The sequence below is a fragment of the Kogia breviceps genome, chromosome 6, assembly GCF_026419965.1.
Source record: "Kogia breviceps isolate mKogBre1 chromosome 6, mKogBre1 haplotype 1, whole genome shotgun sequence".
NCBI lineage: Eukaryota > Metazoa > Chordata > Mammalia > Artiodactyla > Physeteridae > Kogia > Kogia breviceps.
In genome coordinates, this window is record NC_081315.1 from 134809825 (window position 1) to 134830357 (window position 20533).

A 20533-nucleotide genomic window follows, 5' to 3' on the forward strand; every position below is an offset into this window, starting at 1 on the left:
TCCTTCTTACTTCAGGTTTGTCAAGTGCCTCATGCTGCTCCCCCGTATCCAGAGCTTGCCACTCTGAAACTTTTCCATGTACGGAAGAGGCATGCGTGTCTTCCGTTTCCGACCTTGAGTGCTGTTTCTTTAGGATTCTGCTTTATGCTGAAAAACTGCTAAGCAAATTCAAAGCAAGGGCAAAACAACATGTTTAAAGGGGAGAGATGTTTCAGAAAGAAAAATATTTTTCTCTGAAACTAAATTTAAATATATATGTCACTACCTGTGTGATTTAGCATTTGACCCACGTCTGGGTTCTTTTGACACATACCAGTAAAATTAAAAAATTTTTCATGTCCCTTTCTGCCTCCCAGTAAAACCAGAAATGGATGCCAGATGTCTGCCTCTTTTAAAACATCCTGAGTTTTCTTGGGATGTTTTAAATTTCATCTGGATCTTTGGTGCTGCATTGATATGTACCTTGAAAAGAGAAGAGTGTGATTTTAAGAATGCATTTCTTAGAGTCATAATTAGAAATAAAGCTAAAAATTAAGAAATTTCCATTTTAAGTTACAATATCTTTATAAAAAGTCAAGAAGGAAAATTTTATTAAAGTTATTTTACTGAACTAAGACCTAAGAGGAGTTATAGTTTAAACAAATTTAATATACTTTTAGTCCTTGAGCCTTGTAATTGCAAGCTCACTGAAACACAGTATTAATTTTAAAGCCCTTGCAAAACTGTTTTATTTACACCATTCTTGTTTTGTCAAGTTTGTGACTAGATAATCCTTTAGAGACAATTTTGAACTATTTGAACAAGCCTACTCTGAGGTCATGTATAAACAATTTATTTATGTGTCATTATACCATCCACACTATTTTCTTTTCCTTTGCTTTTTATTTTTCCAGAGGATTATAGCAGATGTTTTAGATTTTGTGAGGAAGGTCAGGTTGTTCTCTTCTCTAATTGCCATTAGGAAGAACTCCAGTGAAAAGCTGTTTGTTATACTATGCTTAGACAGTTGCATTTATACAGTCGAAAATCGAGTTTACTTTGGGACAGTTAGGGATGAAATAACGGCTGCATTACTTAAACTGTGAAGAGTAAGAGCTCGTGACCCACAGTAGAAATAAAAATTGAAGTGCTCCTTTGGTACCTTGTGCACAGCGTCGATCTTGGCACTCTTCCCTTGACTCACATTGCCCATCTCCTTGTCTCTCCCTTCGTTACACTGGGAGCTCCTCAAGACAGGAATTGTTTTCACTCCTGGGAGCATCTGCCTTTCTCAGCACAGAACCTACAACACCATAACGTACTCATCTAAGGTTTTTTTGAAGGAATGAGTAAATAAATGAATTAATTTTTTGCCATTTCAATTAGTAAGTCACATTTATTTTTCTAGCAAACCAGTTACCATATCGTGGTGGGCATTGTGAGATACATTCACAGTCTATTTGTGTGTGTGTGTGCATGTGTAAGAAGTAAAGCATAAGTATTGAGAGGGATGGTAGTTTTGTAAAGGTATAAGATAATGTATAATATAATACATATGTCATAGAATAACGTAATAAAGGTGTATGATAGATTTGGGTGGAGAGAGCACCTATTTAGGCTATAAGTTTCTAAGAAATCAGAAAATGAAGACATGATTTTATATATACTAGTGAAGGCTTGGTTTAGTTTTTCTTTTTGTGTGTGTGTGACTTTTGAGTATTTTTAGCAATTAGAGAAAAATCAGTCTTTGAGGACCTGTTGTGTTTTGGGAGAGGTACAGCTAAGAAATCAATACCAAAGAACTCTAAAGATGTGGTTCCAGGGGTCCTATTGTCGTAAGGATACTCAGGAAGAAAAGCACCCTTAGTTGGTCCAGGGGCTGATGCCTCACTAACACATCTACATCTGGAAATTTCTATGTCTTTGATTTAGCCTGACTTAATCTAACTGGACTAAGCCTAACTTAGTCACCTTAGCCAGGCTTTATACTTCCTCCCGGTAAGTCCTTTGTTTCAAGAGGAGGGAGCAGTTTACACAGCCTACAGAAGGTGTTCGGTTTAATGTTCAAGTTTTTATTTAAGTTTTTATTAATAGAGATAGTCCTAGCTAGTTTTCGGAATTCAACAGGCATGACTGCTGGTGTGGAATAACGAAAGGCATGAAGATTAATGGGAAAACTCATCAACCTTATTGACAATTCCCCAGCAATTTTATGGTGTCTTCATTAGTATCATCCTTATCTGTAACTGTATTTAGTTTTGATACTTGTCTTTCTCCACTACTAAACAATGAACTCTTTGAAGGCACGGTCCTCTTTATCTTAGCACAGTGCCTCATTGATTGAAAGGATGCCTGAGGTAAGGTAGAACAAGAATATAGTTCCTATTGACAGACTGCTTGAAATTAAACTTAACTTTTGTCTAATGCAATCGTCTGTAATCATCTGATTATCGGTGCTAATTGGTATGCTGGGCTGGCAGTGATCGAGACTGCACTTTGCAATACAGTTTAGATCTTGTCAGGTCATCTTCAGGTGAGGTCTGTACACATTAAGAAGTTCTTAAAACCTGAAGTAGTTCAGACAAACCGTGGATCATTGATGCATGATCCTTGGTTACTTCCATAGAAATTCAGTTGGAGAGGTTTTACCAAGTAAACTGGCACACGCTACTCTTCTTTCTCCTTAATAATATCATAGTAAATTCTGACTCATAGCTCCAAGTCTACTTGCTTTCATGCAAGTGAATTCTATAACTATTGTGTGTCAGCTCAATGACTATAAAATAACCACTGACAGAGAAGTGAAATTACAACATAGATATCTCAGCCATTATCACCTGACTTTGTTTTTAGTAGATAACCTAATCTTATTATCTGATAAAGGGCAACCTGGATCCCATGCATTTTTTTTCTGAGAAAAAATACTCATGCAGAAGTAGGTCTCAGAGGACTTCTATCGTTAAAACTTTTGATAAAAATGACCAAAAATCAGGACATTGGAAGGTAATGCCGTATGAGATGATTATTTTTCTGTGGTTTCTCAGTGCCACTCCTGTCATACCTTTCTCTGTCTGCACAAGCGTGGCTCAGATTTTTAATGTACATTTTCCAGGACCTCTTGCCAGCTTGCCTGCTGCTATGTCTATCGATAGGGGATATTGTTAGAAAATCAGAAGGCTAGAAATTGGGAGAACTTCCTGTTTGGGGCTTCAATGACATTGCAGTTGTTGGCAGTCCCTGGAATTTTCTGGGAGTTTCTGGAGCAGCAGAAGTGGTGAAGTGACTCTGGACTCCCGTAGCCTGGATAGGAAAAAAAAAAAAAAAATCTTTTCAGTAGTTCCTACCCAGGTCCAGGTGGCACATATTTGACAGATCTGGAACTGACTACAACAGCATCTCTAAAGTGGAGTAGCAGGTACAGACTAATGGGTTCCAGCCTGGAAGTGTTAGCAGGCTCTGATTTCAACTCTCCTTCTCATTCTTTTCCATTCACCCTTCCAATATAACTCATTCCCTATATTAACTTCCCTCTGTTTGATATACCTAGAGTGCATTATGGTTTTTTTGAGCAGACAGTCCTTTTAGATATCTTTAGATGTCTATTCATTGAACAAAAAATTACCAAATACCAATGTGTACAGTGTGTACTAAGACATATGTATAAGTATGGCTAAATTTCTGTTTGTTTTTGAGAATGAATCTCCAAACATGCTGTTGAGTTATACATATTGTAAAAGCAAAGCCCATATACAATTGCATTATTTCTTGGTTCTCTCAATGATAATATCTAACTTCCATCACTGGGTTGTGAGCTTTGGGGGGGATGAGAACTGTACTTTATTTTTATATTCCCAGAAATTAGTGACACAGTGACCCTCTTTCCCCCTTCTAATCCATTCTCAGACTATAGGCAGTGTGGTTTATAGAGTAAATCTCTTTACTACTTTAAATCATTCCGTGTCTCTTCACTGAGCTTAGAATAAAAATCCAAGTTTTTTAGCGTGGCTTGCTTGGATCTTTACGTTTTGAGCATTGTTTACCTTTCCATCTTCATCTCTTGCCTCTTGATCAGACTCTAAACTTTTTGTTCTACCTGGACTGAACAACTTACAGTTCTGCCAAAGTCCCACACCGTGTCTCACCTATGGGCGTTGTCGTATAGACGACCCTTTAAATCTGAACACTGTTTTCTCTTACTTCACCCCTGTTTTCCAATGTGTTTTTCCTATGTGTGCGTAAGTTTTCAGCATTTTAAGTATTGTGTTTTCTTCATACTTTCCCCAGTCCTCCAGTCTGGCTTAGAAACCTTTCTAAATACTTCCAGTGCTTTCTTCCCCTCTGTTATCACAATATTTAACGTACTGCTTCATTCCATCACATCATTGTTCATTAGGACTTTTTGTTATGCAGGGATATCAGATAAGTTCCTAAAGCCGAAGATGACCCGTACACACCTGCATTCTAAAGATGCCGGAAATCGGTTTCCAAGCTTATCTTGCTTTTCAGACTTGCCTGTAATCCTCACTATCAACCCTACTAACCTTTAACCAGCCTGCACGAAGAGCAGTCTAGACAGCCAGAGGAATGGATGGATGTCTTTTCTTGGTTGGAACAAGAACGTCCGTGAGAGATAGTGTGACATAGACCCAGAGGAAGTACTCTGAATTTTTATTTCTTACTTGGGAGAGAAGTAAGAAGGCGGTCTTTCTCTTTTCAGGCCAGTGAAGAAAGTTTGCTGGTTGGGTTCCTGTGTCAGTGAGGCCGGCCACAGTGCTCAGATAGGTGGTCACACGTTGTTTTGAATATTTTTGTGAGGGTTTTTTTTGGGGGGGATGAGATTAACACTTAAACGAGTGGATTTTGAGTAAAGCAGATTGTCTTCTGTAATGTGGGTGGGTCTCATTGAATAAGTTGAAGGTCTGAATAGAAGGATAGACTGACCTTCCCCAAGCAGGAGGGAATGCTGCCATCAGACGGCCTTCAGACTTGAACTACAGCACTGGCTCTCCTGGGTCTCTAGCCTGTTGATCTTTGGACCAGAACTGCAGCATCAGCATTCCTGGGTCTTCAGTCTGCAGGCCCACCCTGCAGATTTTGGATTTGCCAGCCTCCTTAATCACATGAGGCAATTACTTAAAATATACACATCTGTCTATCTGTCTGTCTATCTAGGTATATATCTATCTTAATCACCTACTGATTCTGTTTCTGTGGAGAACCCTGATTAATACTGAGGGTTCTCAAGGGCCTGAATGTGTGTGTAAGCGTGGAAGCCTGATCCTTCATTCATTGTCTGCATGTTGTCTGCGCTTCACTTGTGAGCTCACCCCAAAAGTAACAGAGTAGAGCACGGCGAGAGAGTTGTTGCCCAAGGGTGGCCCACGGCTCCTGAGGATTCGGGCCACTGAAGAACAGAAGACAATGCCAGCTGCTTTCCTGGAGCACCCTGAAGGCAGGATGTTTGTTGGCTGGAGCGGCCCGCGGTGGCAAGGGCAGCAGGAAGGGCAGCGGTGTTGCAGTGTCAAGTCCCTCCGTTCGGAGCGGCAAGGATTCCTGGGACTCCTGCGACCACGTAGACCCTGTGGAAAGGAACCAGGCTCAAGAGCTGCTCGAAGGTGCCCTTCTCAAGGCATTGCACTGATGGAATAAGAAGATCTAAACAGTGAAAGTGACGCAGTATGCTGCCAGGGCGCAGCTCCTCCCGTGGTCTCTCAGCCTACACTCGTGCAGCTCAAAATGTCTGCCACACGGGGTTCCTGCCACACAGGGGTGGATGACAGCAGTGTCCATGAAACATTTGTTTTCTTTCCTCTTTTTACTCTTATAAACAGAATCAGCCAGAAGCTCCAGGATGAGAAAGAGGGAGAAAACACCCTCAACCTAGCCAAGGTCGGGCTTGCCCCGGCGGTATGCTAGTGGGACAGCTGTTTTGTATTGCATACCGTGAGGTTAGCCAACTGTGAGGTTTGGGGGCACAGTACGCAAGGCTTCTCACCACTGGTACAAATTTTAAATGTAAGCGTTTACCTAAACCTCTCTCAGTTTCAGTAATTTGTTAGAAGGACTCAGAACTCCCTGAAAGATGTTATAGTCACAGTTACAGTTTTTTCCAGCTAAAGAGTACTGATTAGAATCAGCCAAGAGAACACGTGCCTAGGGAAGGGGCAAAGTACCCAAAGTGGAGATTCTGGTGTCCTATCGCCGTGGAGTCACGGCGGCGCGACTTACCTGGCACTGATGTGTGACAGTATGTGTGGGCTACTGCCAACCAGGGAAACGCACGTGAGCCTTGTTCAGAACCTGAATTGAGGCTCAGTGGCTGCCTAGAATCTCCATCCGCTCTGAAGGTGGAGTGGATGCTGTGTGGCTCGAAGCCCTCATCGTAAATCACTTGGTAGCCTGGGGGCCAAGGCGCCCAGGTAAACAAAGATCTTCTTCTGACAGATCACCTCCCAGGTGAGACAAAGGCAAGACCTCTCTTTGGGTAAGGTTATATTCTTTGCTACACAGATACGAATTTTGACTTAAGAATTTCTGGTCACTGAAAGGGACATGTAGATAGAACATGTTTGAATAAAGGCATTCCTTGAAAGCAGTTTGTACATCTGTTGAATTTAGACTTAAGGTATACATGCCTAACTGGATTATTCTCAACTAGAAGTGAGCTCTGTGAAAATAGGGATATCTTTCTTGTCTCCACAGCCCAGCACAGATTCTGTTAGTATAGGCCCTAAAGAAATATTTGTCTAATGAGTGAATAAAGACCTATCACAAAACACTAAGTAGACTATCACTGCAGAGCTATTCTGGTATGATACAAGTACTCCTGATGATCATGATAGAGTTATAAATGGTCAGAGCCTCAGTGATAAAGTCACCACCTTCAGTCTAAATAGAATAAAGAGAAAGAAGACCATGATATTCCACTCATTACCTTATTAGCCTTGTAGAGGTAGCAGAAATATCTAGGAGTTACTGTAGAGAGACAACAACTGCTTGTAAGTTTCAGATGCAGCCTTTGTCTCTTCCTTTTGTTTAAAATAATTTATGACCAGAGCCAAGCAGTTAATAACATAGGATTTATGTCCTGGAAGCTTCAAAAGACAGGTGATGCTGCTCTGGAAGGATTCTTTCAGGAGGACTGTAAGCCCGTGTATGTGTGCTGTGGCATGACAAATGCATTCCAAAGTGTATAGTGTTCACCGTTAGTTTTAATACTGACATACGGGGACAGATTGTTCGTGAAGTTTTGACAAAAACGATATTTTATGACTAAGATTCATGAATAATGCCTTTTCTTTTAAATAAACTTTCGATTTTAGAATAGTTTTACATTTATAGAAAAGTTGTGAAGATTGTACAAAGAATTCCCATATACCCTGTACCAAATTTCCCTTATTATTATTATTTTTAATTTATCTTTGGCTGCTTTGGGTCTTCGTTGCTGCGCGCGGGCTTTCTCTAGTTGTGGCGAGTGGGGGCTACTCTTCGTAGCAGTGCGCAGGCTTCTCACTGCGGTGGCTTCTCTTGTTGCGGAGCACGGGCTCTAGGTGCACGGGCCTCAGTAGCTGTGGCTCACGGGCTTAGTTGCTCTCCGGCATGTGGGATCCTCCCCGGCCAGGGGTCTAACCCGTGTCTGCTTCATTGGCAGGCAGATTCTTAACCACTGTGCCACCAGGGAAGCCCCTTCCCTTATTATTAAGATCTTAGATTAATATGGCACACTTGTCACAATTAATGAACCAATATTGATATATTACTATTAATTCAAGTTTATACTTTATTCATATTTTCTTTGTCTTTGCCTAATGTTCTTTTTTAGGTTCAGGATCCCACGTTATATTTAATCAACATGTCTCTTGAGGCTCCCCTTGGCTGTTAGAGTTTCTCAGACTTTCTTTTCTTTCTTTTTTTTTAAATAGCCTTGACAGTTGGTCCAACTATTTTGTAGAATGTTTCTCAGTGGCATTTGCCTGATGTTTTCTCATGATTAAACTAGGGATATGCATTTTCTGTAGAAAGACCACAGAGCTAAAGTGCTATTTTCATCACATCATTAAAAAGGCGCATGCTATCTGCATAACTTATCACTGTTGACTTTGTGACCTTGAACACTTACGTTCAGTGAGGGTGGACAGAAGCTCACTATGTGCAGTGCACCCTCAAGGAGTGGAGAGTGGTGCTTTACCTCTTTGAGGGTGGCTTATCCGCGTATAATTTGGTATTTTTCTAGCTGAGGTATTTGTCTGCTTTCCTCCATGTATTCAATTATTTATTAATATCAGTATGGACTCATAGATATTTATATTACACATTAAGCTCTAATCCAATCCTGCTTTATTATGTTGCTCTAATTGTTTTCTCTTTAGAAATTGGGACCTCATTCTGTTGCCTTCCGTGTCCATTTGACATGTCTCTAACATGTCAAATGGTGAGCACTTCCTTAATTTTTGGCACTGCAAGAAGATCCAGGCTTGTCTTATATATTTCTTGCCCCAGCTCTGGAGCTCCAAGGAGCCCCGGTTCCTGTTACTGGAGAATAGTAGTAGAAACCAAGTGCTTTGTGATAGGTGTGCGTGCTGTTGCTGGTGCGTCATTTTTTTCTGATTTGTCAGTGCCAGGAAATATATGTATATATACCGACCTCTTTATATATACATATCTATAAATATTTCTGTGTGTATCCGTCTTCTATTGATATTAGGCTAAACACGAGTTTTGTAATATATCTGGCTCTATAATCAGTCCATTACATGTTTCATTCAAGCCTTCTCTCCTTGCTTATCACAATCTCCAACGTGAGAAACATGACTTACCCTCTGCCGTCTGTTTACTTCATTGTCCAGTTCTGTATGGTGGTTTCAGAAGTGCTAAGCCACACCCCTGTGGAAACTAAGATGACACTGCTTATATGTACTCCTTCTGCCGTTTTTCTTATAATCTCTACACTTCTACAGAGTTACAAAGGTCAACATGTTTTTCCCCCAGCCTGTTTAGTGAGAGTGTTTCATACACGTGCGATAGGATTAGATCTTTTTGTTATAGTTCATCCTGGAATACCAGGAACTCCTAAATGAGTTTGCCTATGTACACTACATTTTACTCTTTGTGCTGTAAATTCTATGGGTTTTTAACAAATGCATAGTATTGTATAACCAGTCTTACAGTATCATACAGAATAATCTTACTGCCCCCCCAAATCCCATGTGCTTCACTTATTCAATCCTCCTCTTCCCCCCAACTCCTGTTCCATTTGCCATTCCTATGTTTTGTCTTTCCCATAATGTCATATAAACGGGGTCCTATAGTATGTAGTCTTTTCAAACTGGCTTTTTCTACCTAGCAATGTATATTTAAGAGTACTCCTTTTGTATGTATTTTATTCCACACAAATAAAGTCTAGATTTTTTCCATCTGTATTTAGGAAGAAATTTTATCTTAGGGGACATAAACTAGCTCAAAGAAATGTAAAACACTGTGAAATTCAGACTATGCTAAATATCTTCTGTTTGCCCTTGCAAATCAACTTTTCACATTTCTCTTCTGTATTCAAATCCTGGAAGGCTGACTTGTGTGAAGTTCATTGATGGTCTCCTTTGTCCTCTGATCTTGAATAGACCAAGCCACTGGGCAGTCCTGCAGAAGATAAAGGGGAGGTGGAGAGCAAGACTATGGTTTTACTATCCTTGCTCTCTCTCTCTGCCTAGCGTCCTGATGACGTGTCTTAAAATCACTGTTCTATTCAAGGTGGACCTCAGCACAAAATTTCTCATTCTGGTTTCTATCAGTAGTAATCATCTCATCCCTTTTTCTCCTTGGACCTAATGGCGATAAGAGGATAATGGTATTGCATCATCTCTTCTGGTGTCTCTAAACCATATCCACCCTTTTATAAACAAATCCTTTATTAAATTCTTTTTGAATTATGCTCTTTTGAGAGTACCATATCTTTACTGTTGAGATCCTAACTGATACATAACCTGATCCAGGCTTTGCTTCATGAATACCCAGACTTGACTTCATGAAACATACCTCCTGAAAAAATATAGGAAGATACCTGGTTTTACCCCATACAACTATGCAGGTACTTCACTCCCTCCTTCATGGCCTCACAGATCCAGGATCATGACCAACTTCTCTTAAGGGTATTAACTGAGAGGGAGCCTAGAATACTAGTCCCATCTCAGGCTTTGTCCTTGTAGCACCTTAGTTAAGGTTAGTCACTGGTTGTTCTCTGTACATTTTTTTACCCTGGTTTTTAATGAGAGGAATTCCTTTGTGCATGAGGCATATTACAAATCCTCAGGATTGAATATTGTGAATGACTGAGGTTCTTGTCTAGTTAATAGCTTGAATTATAAAAGTTTTTTTTTTCTTTCTTATAGGTAAAAGGTAGAGCATCTGGCTTGATATCCTCTGCCATAAGATTGGGAATGCTTCTCTCTGTGGGCAGGGAATGTAAACCCATACTCGAAGTTTATACTGATTCCAATAAAGGCAGATCACTGTCTGCTCCACAGTAGAAGGTGTCCGATGAAATAGACCTGCCAAGAAGTGATTCACTAATCTTTCCCTCCAATGGTGTCATATCAAGGGCTCAGTTTAATTTTTTCCTGTTGGAATGTTGGGCAGTAGCAGTATTTAGACAAGACTTGGTGAGGAGGAGAAATAGCTTCTCTTTGCCGTCGTGGTCCTGCTCTTCATTGGTCATGATTCAAACACTACAGTGGGTGAAGTGTTTACCATAGGAGAGAGCTGCCATTGTGGTCGATGTTTTACTTCATAACGTTAACCCAAGACACACAGATCTGCATTTTTTGTACTCATTTCCGTCATACACGTTTTCCCTAAGACTTTTTCCCCATGATTTGCAGCCTTATTTTTTATCAAACTCCTGATTAACTGGCCAAACCATTCACCTCTGCCCAGATTAAGTGCATATTTATACATCTGGCTATCTTCCTGTCTGCCTTTGAAATGAATATCTAAGTGTCCGACTTGGAGCTCTGTCCACAGAGAAGATTATTATTTACCCCACAGATTCACCGCATAACATCCTTACACTGGGTTCCTGAATCAAGGCAGCTTGCTCAGACTGCAGACTCCTCTACTATTGTGGACAGTTCTTTAATTTTTAGCCTTCAAATTCACCATGTAAATGGTTAGAGCAATAGTTCCTCAAAATCCAAAGTAATGCTACCTCCAAACCCCAACATGCTTACTTTTTGCTATGCCTCTTTTTTTTTTTGCTGTACGCGGGCCTCTCACTGTTGTGGCCTCTCCCGCTGCGGAGCACAGGCTCCGGATGCGCAGGCCCAGCGGCCATGGCTCACGGGCCCAGCCGCTCCGCGGCATGTGGGATCCTCCCGCACGGGAGCACGAACCCGTGTCCCCTGCATCGGCAGGCGGACTCTCTCAACCACTGCGCCACCAGGGAAGCCCTATGCCTCTTTTTGAGTTGTAGAAAGTTTGAAGTATATTAACTTACCTTTTACTTTATATATAATATCTTATGCTCCAGGCCATTGTAATTCTAAAAACTTAACTGATATGGTAGGCTCCTGAAGGTTTGCGGCATTGATTTTTTACCCTTCTGCATGCGCGTGTCTTATTAGGACAGTACTTTTGGCATGGTGTTGATATGATGGGCATAGTGTGTGAAATTAAAAGACAACATTCCTGCAGACTATGTTATGACAAAGAACCAGAGTTTAACATAGCTGTAAGGCATTTATGTGAATGTGTACTGCTGTCCTTGTCATGTGAATGTAAATTTATTCCAGTGCTCCCTGATGCTGTTCATTAGGAAAAGAATATTGGCCGTGTTAATATCAGTATAGAAGTGTCAGATGTCTTATTGATGTGTTCCATTAAAAATCCACATCTGGCAAAGCAGTTATGATTGAGGCTATCAACTAGTTAAGCATATAATAAATAGTCCACCATTATTTACTTATTCATCCTTTACCTTTGTAGGAATCTGACAGATTAACTGAACAGTTCTTTGCTGTGTGCCATCACCCTATATCCTCAAGCCTTTGATGATGGCATTGAATTCTGTAATTCTTTTCTATTTGAGATATCATTTCTAAGTTACTGCCTTGGTTGTTGGCGGGGGGGTTGTGTTTCAGGGATTTCTATTTAATTCTTCCTAATATAACAAACCTGGCTCTACAAACATGAATACAAAGCCAGTGTGGGTTCGGCCTGCTTCTAAGTATATCTATCTCAAGTACATATTCAGAGACTGGAAAATAATTTCAGGATGTGTTTATGTGTCCCGTCTTGTTCTGTGCGAGTTAGGTTTGGACCAAAACTCTGTTTTTCACCTGGCCTCCGTAAGCTCCCATTCTAAGCCAAAGACAGTGTTGGTGGTTTGGATATTCTGGTATTGCTGTCACCTCAGACCTTGGAAGGTATTTAACCTATTTGTAACTTTCGGATATCCTCTCTTCTCCAGTTCATTGCTGTGAAATGGAAGAATTATAGACTTGAAATCACAGTGTACGGGTGTTCCTCAGAGGGACTGGACCTTCCCTTTAATCGATGAATTCTGAATCTGTAAACTGACTTCGATCTGGAACTGGTGGAGGGAAATTTTCAATTGTGGGAGTTGCTGCAAGTCTTCTGATCACCAGCTCTTGATTTTTATGCCCATTATTAAGTAACATTAAGTAACATCCATTAAGCTTTCAAGCTACCTTCCCTCTGGAGCAACAGGATATATTAACTGTTACTACAGATAACTTAGGTCAAGATATTCCGATTGCTACTCTAGCCTTAATGCCAGTTTGGTAGTTATCTTCACATTGCCTCAAGTGGTTAAGTTCTGCCAGCACTGACACTTAGGAATCTTAACATTATCACTAATTTTAGGGAGCTCATTTTAATGTCACTGTTTCCCACTTAACACCAGCCTGCATAGAACAGCTCCTACTGAGGATGCCAGTGCTTTCCTGTGAACTCCTTATTGCCTTAATAAAGGAAGTGTCTTCTGGGTCTTCTTGGAGAATATAGTCTAGCAGTTGATTTTCAGATCTTACACAATATATCCATTCTAACATTCTGGCTTCCCTGTGCCTTCTGATCCTTTCTTTACAGTTATGTTAAAGACAATTCCAGAATTCCCAACTTATTAAAGTAAGATATTTTCAAGTCCAGGCATGAGGAAGCCGCCATCTCAGGAAACTGTTATGATCAACTCCAAGGGTCCAAACAAGGGAGGCAATTTTCCTCCAGTAAGTGGAAATGAGCTACTCCTGTTGGCCGCGAGAGTGAGATTTAAGGTTCAAGGTTTTTCAGAATTCTCCACCCAAAAGTTCCCGTCCTAGGTAATAGGCTCCCATTATTTTCCTTTAGAGCCCATAATTTTGACACAGGAGATCTTTGAGAACATACTTTTAGTCTCCTTTGCAGCTCTGTCACTTTTATAATTAGATCCCAAGCCTGATTTTCTGCACATTGCACCCTGAAGCTATAGAAGATGAAAATTATTCTGAAGCTTCATAGGAACTTACTGGCTTTGATAATATTCCTTTAGCTGGCAATTAGCTGTCCTGAACCTGTCATTTTCTTTTAGCAAGACCTCCAAGTCATAAAGAGCAGCTGCCCTATACCACAATTCTCTCAATTATTATTGCTCCCATATCAGTCACATGCAACTTTATTGTGATACCACTCATTCCAGTGGAATTACCTACTTATCGCCAGCAATGGGGTCTCTAAGATCGTTTTAGGATAGTGTGATTATTCCAGAAATCCCACTTTGGGGATCAGCTTGGTACAGCTACGCTTGGTACCAGTTGTCTTAGCCTGGATTTTCTAGTAAAATAGCCTGAGGCTATTTAATTAATAGCCATTAATTAATTAATTAGCTAGTTAATTAGACTTTTAAATCCCAGAGCAGTAAGAGTGAGGGGAAAGACAGAAGTAAGATAGAGAAAAAGAAAAATCAAATATAAGCTAGTGTGTGACTGAGCTGCCATATTGTTTTATAAGAAAATACTACACAGCCAGTTGCTTGGTCACACATAATGTCTCTGGAGAGGTAGTATGATACTACTGTCAGTTTCATAAGTCCATTGTGGGGGAGGGAGGCTGAAGACTTTATCTACTGGCTCCTCTGTGTCTTTATCTGTCAGTGGTCAAAGTTCACCTTATAGGGCATTAATTCCCTTACACTTCTAAATTATGTTTCCCTTCCTCTTTGGGGAATCAGAGAGATTTAATGCCATGTGCTATGGCTCTTCAACTGAGCACAGAAATGGTGCTAGTAAATAAGTCCTCCTTGGATTTATTCAGATAAGACTTGGGCGTTGCAGCTGCTCTGCTGTCCTGCCAAGGCAGGGGCATGATGCCAGCCGGGCTGTAACCCTGCTCTAGTTACTCCAGTTTCCATCTCGTGGCAGCTAGGGCTTTTCATCGAGCAAGTATCAGAGGGTGTTGATTGCAGGTGGGAATGAGGAAATCTCTGAAGGCACATAAATTTGCTCTCATACAATACTGAAATTGAAAACTATTAAGAAAATTAATCAGTGCGAAAACTATAGTCACAACAAATTATTTTTCCTTTCTGTCTCAGTACTTTCCTAAATTTAGCTAATAAATTAGCTATTTATTGCATATTTATTGTGTACCAGGTATTCGGATAAACCTTTTACATATATTATCTCCTTTCAGTTTTTCAACAGTGTAAGAAGGTCCCTACTATTGCCCCCCTTCTAAATATAATGAAGTTAAGACTTAGAGGGGTGAAGGAACATGCCCAAGTTCATATAGCTAGAAAGCAGTGGGGCTGGAGGAAATGTCAACCTAGCTAGTGGGCCTCCAGATCGTCTTTTCGGTTGAGATGTGAGCAGTGCACATGGTTCTTACACATCTTGTTCACCTTCTGCAGTTTTCATCTTTATCTTTATCTATAAAGCCTGGGGGGAAAACCCCTAGAAAGCTGTAAGATAATAAGGTATGTAGTACTATAGTAAGGTGAAATTAAGATAACAGTGTTACTGGGCTTCCCTGGTGGCGCAGTGGTTGAGGGTCCGCCTGCCCTGCCGATTCAGGGGACGCGGGTTCTTGCCCTGGTCCGGGAAGATCCCACGTGCCGCGGAGCAGCTGGGCCCATGAGCCATGGCCACTGAGCCTGCGCGTCCGGAGCCTGTGCTCCGCAACGGGAGAGGCCACAACAGTGAGAGGCCCGTGTACTGCAAAAATAAAAAAAAGAAGATAACAATGTTACTTACATCATAGTTGTGATGAAGTTGTGGTAAATAAGTTAATCCAGGAGAAAAGCTTAGTTTATTTCTGGTAAATAGCAAGAGCTCAGCACCAGTTAGCTATTACTACTCTTATTATTGCCATTATTATTACTATTAAAGTTGGTCATTTCTCTTACAAAAATCTAAGCTTCCTGTATTAGGTGTACAGTAAATAAAGGTCATTCAGAAAGAGTGATTATACTGAGTGATTGATAAAAGCAAATTATAGCTATTTCAATCCTAAGAGAGGACGTCATGTTATCCTGCCTGTTCCCACCCTGGTCACTCTTAACTTGCCTCTATTTTTTTTTTTTTTTTTTAATTTTTTTACTGAATCCTAAACTTTCTTGACTCCATTTCATAGAGTCTTGTCCTCTGGCCTTGAGCTTTGTCTCTGTTCCCATTTTAAGACCTGCCTTCTGGGCTCTTACTGCTTGAGTTAAATTGGGGACTCAATCCTGACTCATCTGGCCCATCAGAACATAACCCTGGTTTGTACTAGCTCTTGGCTTGGCCCTCCTCTCTCGAGGTTTTTTCCTGTGCATTCCTTGCACTAACACATTGCTCTTTTCCTCTGTGATCCTGATACCAGCAGAGAGAGGGTCACTCGGTCATTCCTCAGGTGTACTGTACACCTACATTTTGACCAGCAGCTTCTAGACTCTGAGCCTTGCGCTAAGCACTTCAGAGGGGTGCTCCTGTTTTGCCAAGTGATTACACCAGTTTTAGAAAAAATTATACTTATTTCTTGGAATCTTGAGTTTAGAACTACACAGGCCCTTCTTGGCAATCTCTGGAGGCCCAGAAGTTTACTTAGGGGCACAGGCCTGGGCCCTCAATGGGCTTGTCAAACTTAGCAAATAAAAACGCGGGACTCGAGATTAAATGTGGATTTCAGATAAATGAGAATTTTTCAAAGTATGAACTAGATCCCAGCCATCGCTTGAGACATATTTATACTACGAAATTATTCCTTGATATCTGAAATTCAGATTTAACTGGAGTCCTCTATTGTACCTGGCAACCTTATCGCAGAATGGAACCTCCTGTCTCATTTATCATTGGAGACAATCGTTTAGATACCTGTTACCTGACAACAATTGAGAAATAGTCATTCCTCCTATAACTTATTTTTATCTTGATCTTGACTCTCTATCTCCTTAGGGTGAAACTGTCCTAGGGTGACCTTACCTCTTGTTTTGTGTGGAAAGTCTCACTTTGTGTCCGTTGTCTTGACACAATTGCTGACTATCCTCTTTCCCTTTCAGAAGTGTCTTGGTTTGGATGATAAATTATTTGGCGTCACGGATGCCTCATTCCACCCTTGAATTCCTGCTGACCCTATTGGTAAGTAAATTGTCGGCTTCTTTCACTCAAAGCCACGCTCTGACTTCCAGAAGGTGCCACCAGTCTGATGAACCCGTACTTCATTTCCACAAAGCACCAGGTTACACCATGCTGCTTAAGCTAACATAGACAAATAAATGACTCCTGAACAACCATTATTAGTTACAGTATAACTTTCTGTACTTTGTACCATGTGTACAGAGAACAGCAGAACTGAGCAAATGTTTGATGAATTCGGTAAATATGAGTGATAACGCCGATGTCAGGTGAAGAGTATTCAAATGCCATTTTTGTTTGAAGGTATTTAGGTAATTTGCACTTTCGTTTGCAAACACGTGATGAAGGTGATGTCTATGTATGATACATAGCACCAGTTGATTAGACTACATTTTGAGAGTAATTGTGCAGAAGTGAAATAATTTTCTTTACATTGCCTTAGGTCACTATTTCCATTTCACAGTGTCGACTAAACACAATTCTTGTATCAAACAATAAAATATTCAAAGAATAAAGTTGCAATTTTATCCCTATGAAACGTCAGATAACTTGAATGATTGATTTCACCCCTTGATTTATCCATTTATATTTTATATTCAGGTGTACATGTGTTTGAGAAAAAGTCTTATAGACACAGACTTTTATGCTCACCCATAACAATATGATGCTGAGTAAGAATCATCCTTTTATAAGCATCACATAAATAGAGTCAGGTCCCATCAGAAACCAAAATAACTGTCTCTATATTTTAACAAAATAATGAGGGGAAAATGCTGCTCTTAGTTAATATGATTTTTTTACATGTATTGATCTCATATAAACCAAAATATAGAGTGTTCAAAACAGAAGGAAAAAGAACATCTCTCAGTAAGAATTCATACTGTAAAAGTATTTCTAAATGTATCTTCTTTCACTTAAATGTTAAAAAGTTATTTAGAATTACTAGAGGAAAACAAACATGTCATTATATTTTCTTTATGTTAACTCATCCAATATAAATAAATGAAATGCATTATCATATCTTAGCAACCATGATTGGATTTTATTTTTAGATAGTAAGATAGTAGTTGTCTTATTAAACCTAAATCAGAGGCTCTTTAGGAAAGCTTACTTTGAAATATTGCTGCTAATTTTACCAGTATTTTAATGACCTCCAAGGAAAACTGTGAATGTTTTATGAATATTTAGAAATAATGCAGATATTTCAAGAAGAAAAATGGAAATAAAAGGAAAAAGGTGTCATGTCATAGTTACTTCATCAGTGTAGAGAAGGCATCAGTAAGAAAATTCCAGGTGAATTGAAAATGATCTTATGAGGAGCAAACATTAAGATGACCCTGACTGTAATATGGAGAATGGGTAGGAGGCGGGTTCAAAGGCAGGAGAAGAGAGATCAAATTATAAACATTAAATATACCCAGTCTTTTTGTATATCAGTTTTTTTAATATCAGTTATATTCAATAAAGCTGTTTTAAAAAACATTAAAAAGGATTTTTTTTTTTACAGAAATATCACTTTTATTGACAAGATAGGGCCACAATGGGCAGCTCCACAGGATACAAATGAGACAGTCCCAAGACAAGAGTGTAAAATTACAGCAGACAGGTTCATATTCTTCACCCTCCTCTTCTCCCCCAACACCATCAGCTCCAGCCTCCTCATAATCCTTCTCAAGGGCAGCCATGTCCTCAGGCCTCAGAAAGCTCTCCTTCCCCCGCGCCCTCACCCACGGGCCAGTGAACAGAGGCACGCTTGGCGGGCATCAGGTCAAGCTTGTGGTCCGGGCGAGCCCCGGCCTCAGCGACGGCTGGGGTGTAGCTCAGCAAGCACACAGCTCGCTGTACTTTGGCCAGGTCCCCGCCAGGTACCGCAGCGGGAGGCTGGTAATTAACGGCAACTTTGAAGCCAGCGGGGCAGGCACCAGTCCACAAACTGGATGCTGTGCGTGGTCTTGACGGTGGCGGTGGCAGCACTGACATCTTTGGGAAGCACGTCGCCACGGTGCAACAGGCAGCAAGCCGTGCGTTTGCCGCGGCGAGGGTCGCAGTGCACCGTCTGGTTGGCTGGCTCGGAGCAGGCGTTGGTGATCTCTGCTACAGTTAGCCGGTCACGGTAGGCTTTCTCGGCAGAGATGACAGGGGCATATGTGGCCAGAGGGAAGTGGCTGCAGGGATAGGGCACCAGGTTGGTCTGGAATTCTGTCAGATCAGCTATTGATGTGTTGCAGTCATTCTAGTGAAACATGGCTTTGTCTTGTAGCAGAATGATTGTGGAAATGAAGATAGAGAATGATCAGATTAGAGAAATATTTTAGAGGTAGAATTTGTGGGTGTTGTTGAGTGATTGAGTAAAGAGGGGGAAGTGTAGGGAATGCTGAAGAACCAAGAATGACTTGTAGATTTCTTAAATGAACAGCAAAAGAATGCTGGTACCATGTGTAGAAGGGGAAGCCTAGAGGAGGAACACATTCCTGGGAGTAGGAATCCAGAGTTCGCTTTTGGACAAGGTAGATCTGCAGCATCACCGATCTTGCCAACAGAGCTGTTGGTTGACCTCAACATACACATGGTCTTTTATATCATGGGGGCTGATGAGATCACCTAGGGAGAGAACACGGAGAGAGGAGAGAAGACAGCCAAAGCCAAGTTCTCAGGAGGGCAGTGTTCAGGTGCTGTTAGGAAAGAAGGAATGGAGTCAGGAGAGAGAAGTCAGGATGGTTTGGGGAAACCCTAGAGAGTGTGATGAGAAGAGAGAAGTCAAGAGGTTGGAAGGCTTCAAAACTCAGAAATCCATCCAGATGGTCCTGTAGGATAAGAATGGGTTATGTGAATTCTTTGGATTCAGGAATTTCAAGATATCGGTGAACATACCAGTACAAGAGTTGGGGGACAGGTTTGGCTAGAAACCAGATTGGAGGACGTGAAGCGTGGGTTTGAGGAGAGGAGGAGGGTGCTGTGCACATATAAAGCATGGTATGTGCTGTCACAGCTCTGCGGCAGGAGCCCAGAGAAGGTCTGACAGTTCACGGAAGGCTGCGCAGCTGAGGAGGTGACAGCAATGTTGTGTCGGCACATCAGCCGAGCTTACTATTTTATGTTCTGAAATATACTCATTTAAAATACGTTTATGTGGAGCCGTGAAATGTGTTACACACCCCTGCCTTCTTCCACGGACGGTGCCGAGCGTAACGCAACTGTTGCGCCCATCGACTGCCTCTTTCCTTTGACGGGCTTCACGTCTTCCGAGTTAATGAAGGACACCGAACTTGCGCAGTCTAAATGGTTTTGGATATCAGTGCTTTAGAGTTCGTGGGTGCGTATTCACGCGTGTGTGCATGTGGGGGGGAGAGAGAGAGAGAGAGAGAGAGAGAGAGAGAGAGAGATGCGACCTGAGGCTCAAATCCAGGTTTGCCAGCCTCCAAAACCCCATGCCCTTTCACTATTCCAGTCCATTTCTCTAACTAGTAATAAGACTTACTCATTCAATAAATATTTTTGATTACTTTCTAAAATAACAAAACAATCACGACAGCTAACCTATGTAAAAGCGTACTTACATGGCAGGTAATGTTTTCAAGTACTTTATATGTATTATCTCATTTAATCCTCACAACAGTCACATAAGATTCCTTTGTACAGGTGGACCAATTGAGACCTGGAATGAGTATATAAATGTTTAGATGTTCCACATCTAGGGAAGGGTGAAATCGGGTTTCTAACCAGGCTATTTTGCTCCAGGGTTCTTTACTCTAAGATACTACTAAAATGGAAATTTTGACAGGCAAATGGAAAAGGAAACACAGAAAGAAAGTCGTTATTTCTTGAGTGTAGTAAGCTGAGAGAGGTAAGCAAAGAGGCCGCAGAGGGAGGCAGTTGGCATCATCACTGGCCTTTTAAGCCCTGTTCAAGAGTTTGGATTTTAATCCAAGCAGCGGCAGTGCCTTGGTGAATTCCGA

The 20533-nt window shown here is 41.0% G+C and overlaps 1 pseudogene; it reads right to left on the bottom strand.

The window, feature by feature from the left end:
• Positions 1 to 16574: 16574 nt before the first annotated feature.
• On the bottom strand, positions 16575 to 19652 carry LOC131758222 (tubulin alpha-1C chain-like; annotated as a pseudogene).
• Between the last annotated feature and the right edge of the window lie 881 nt (positions 19653 to 20533).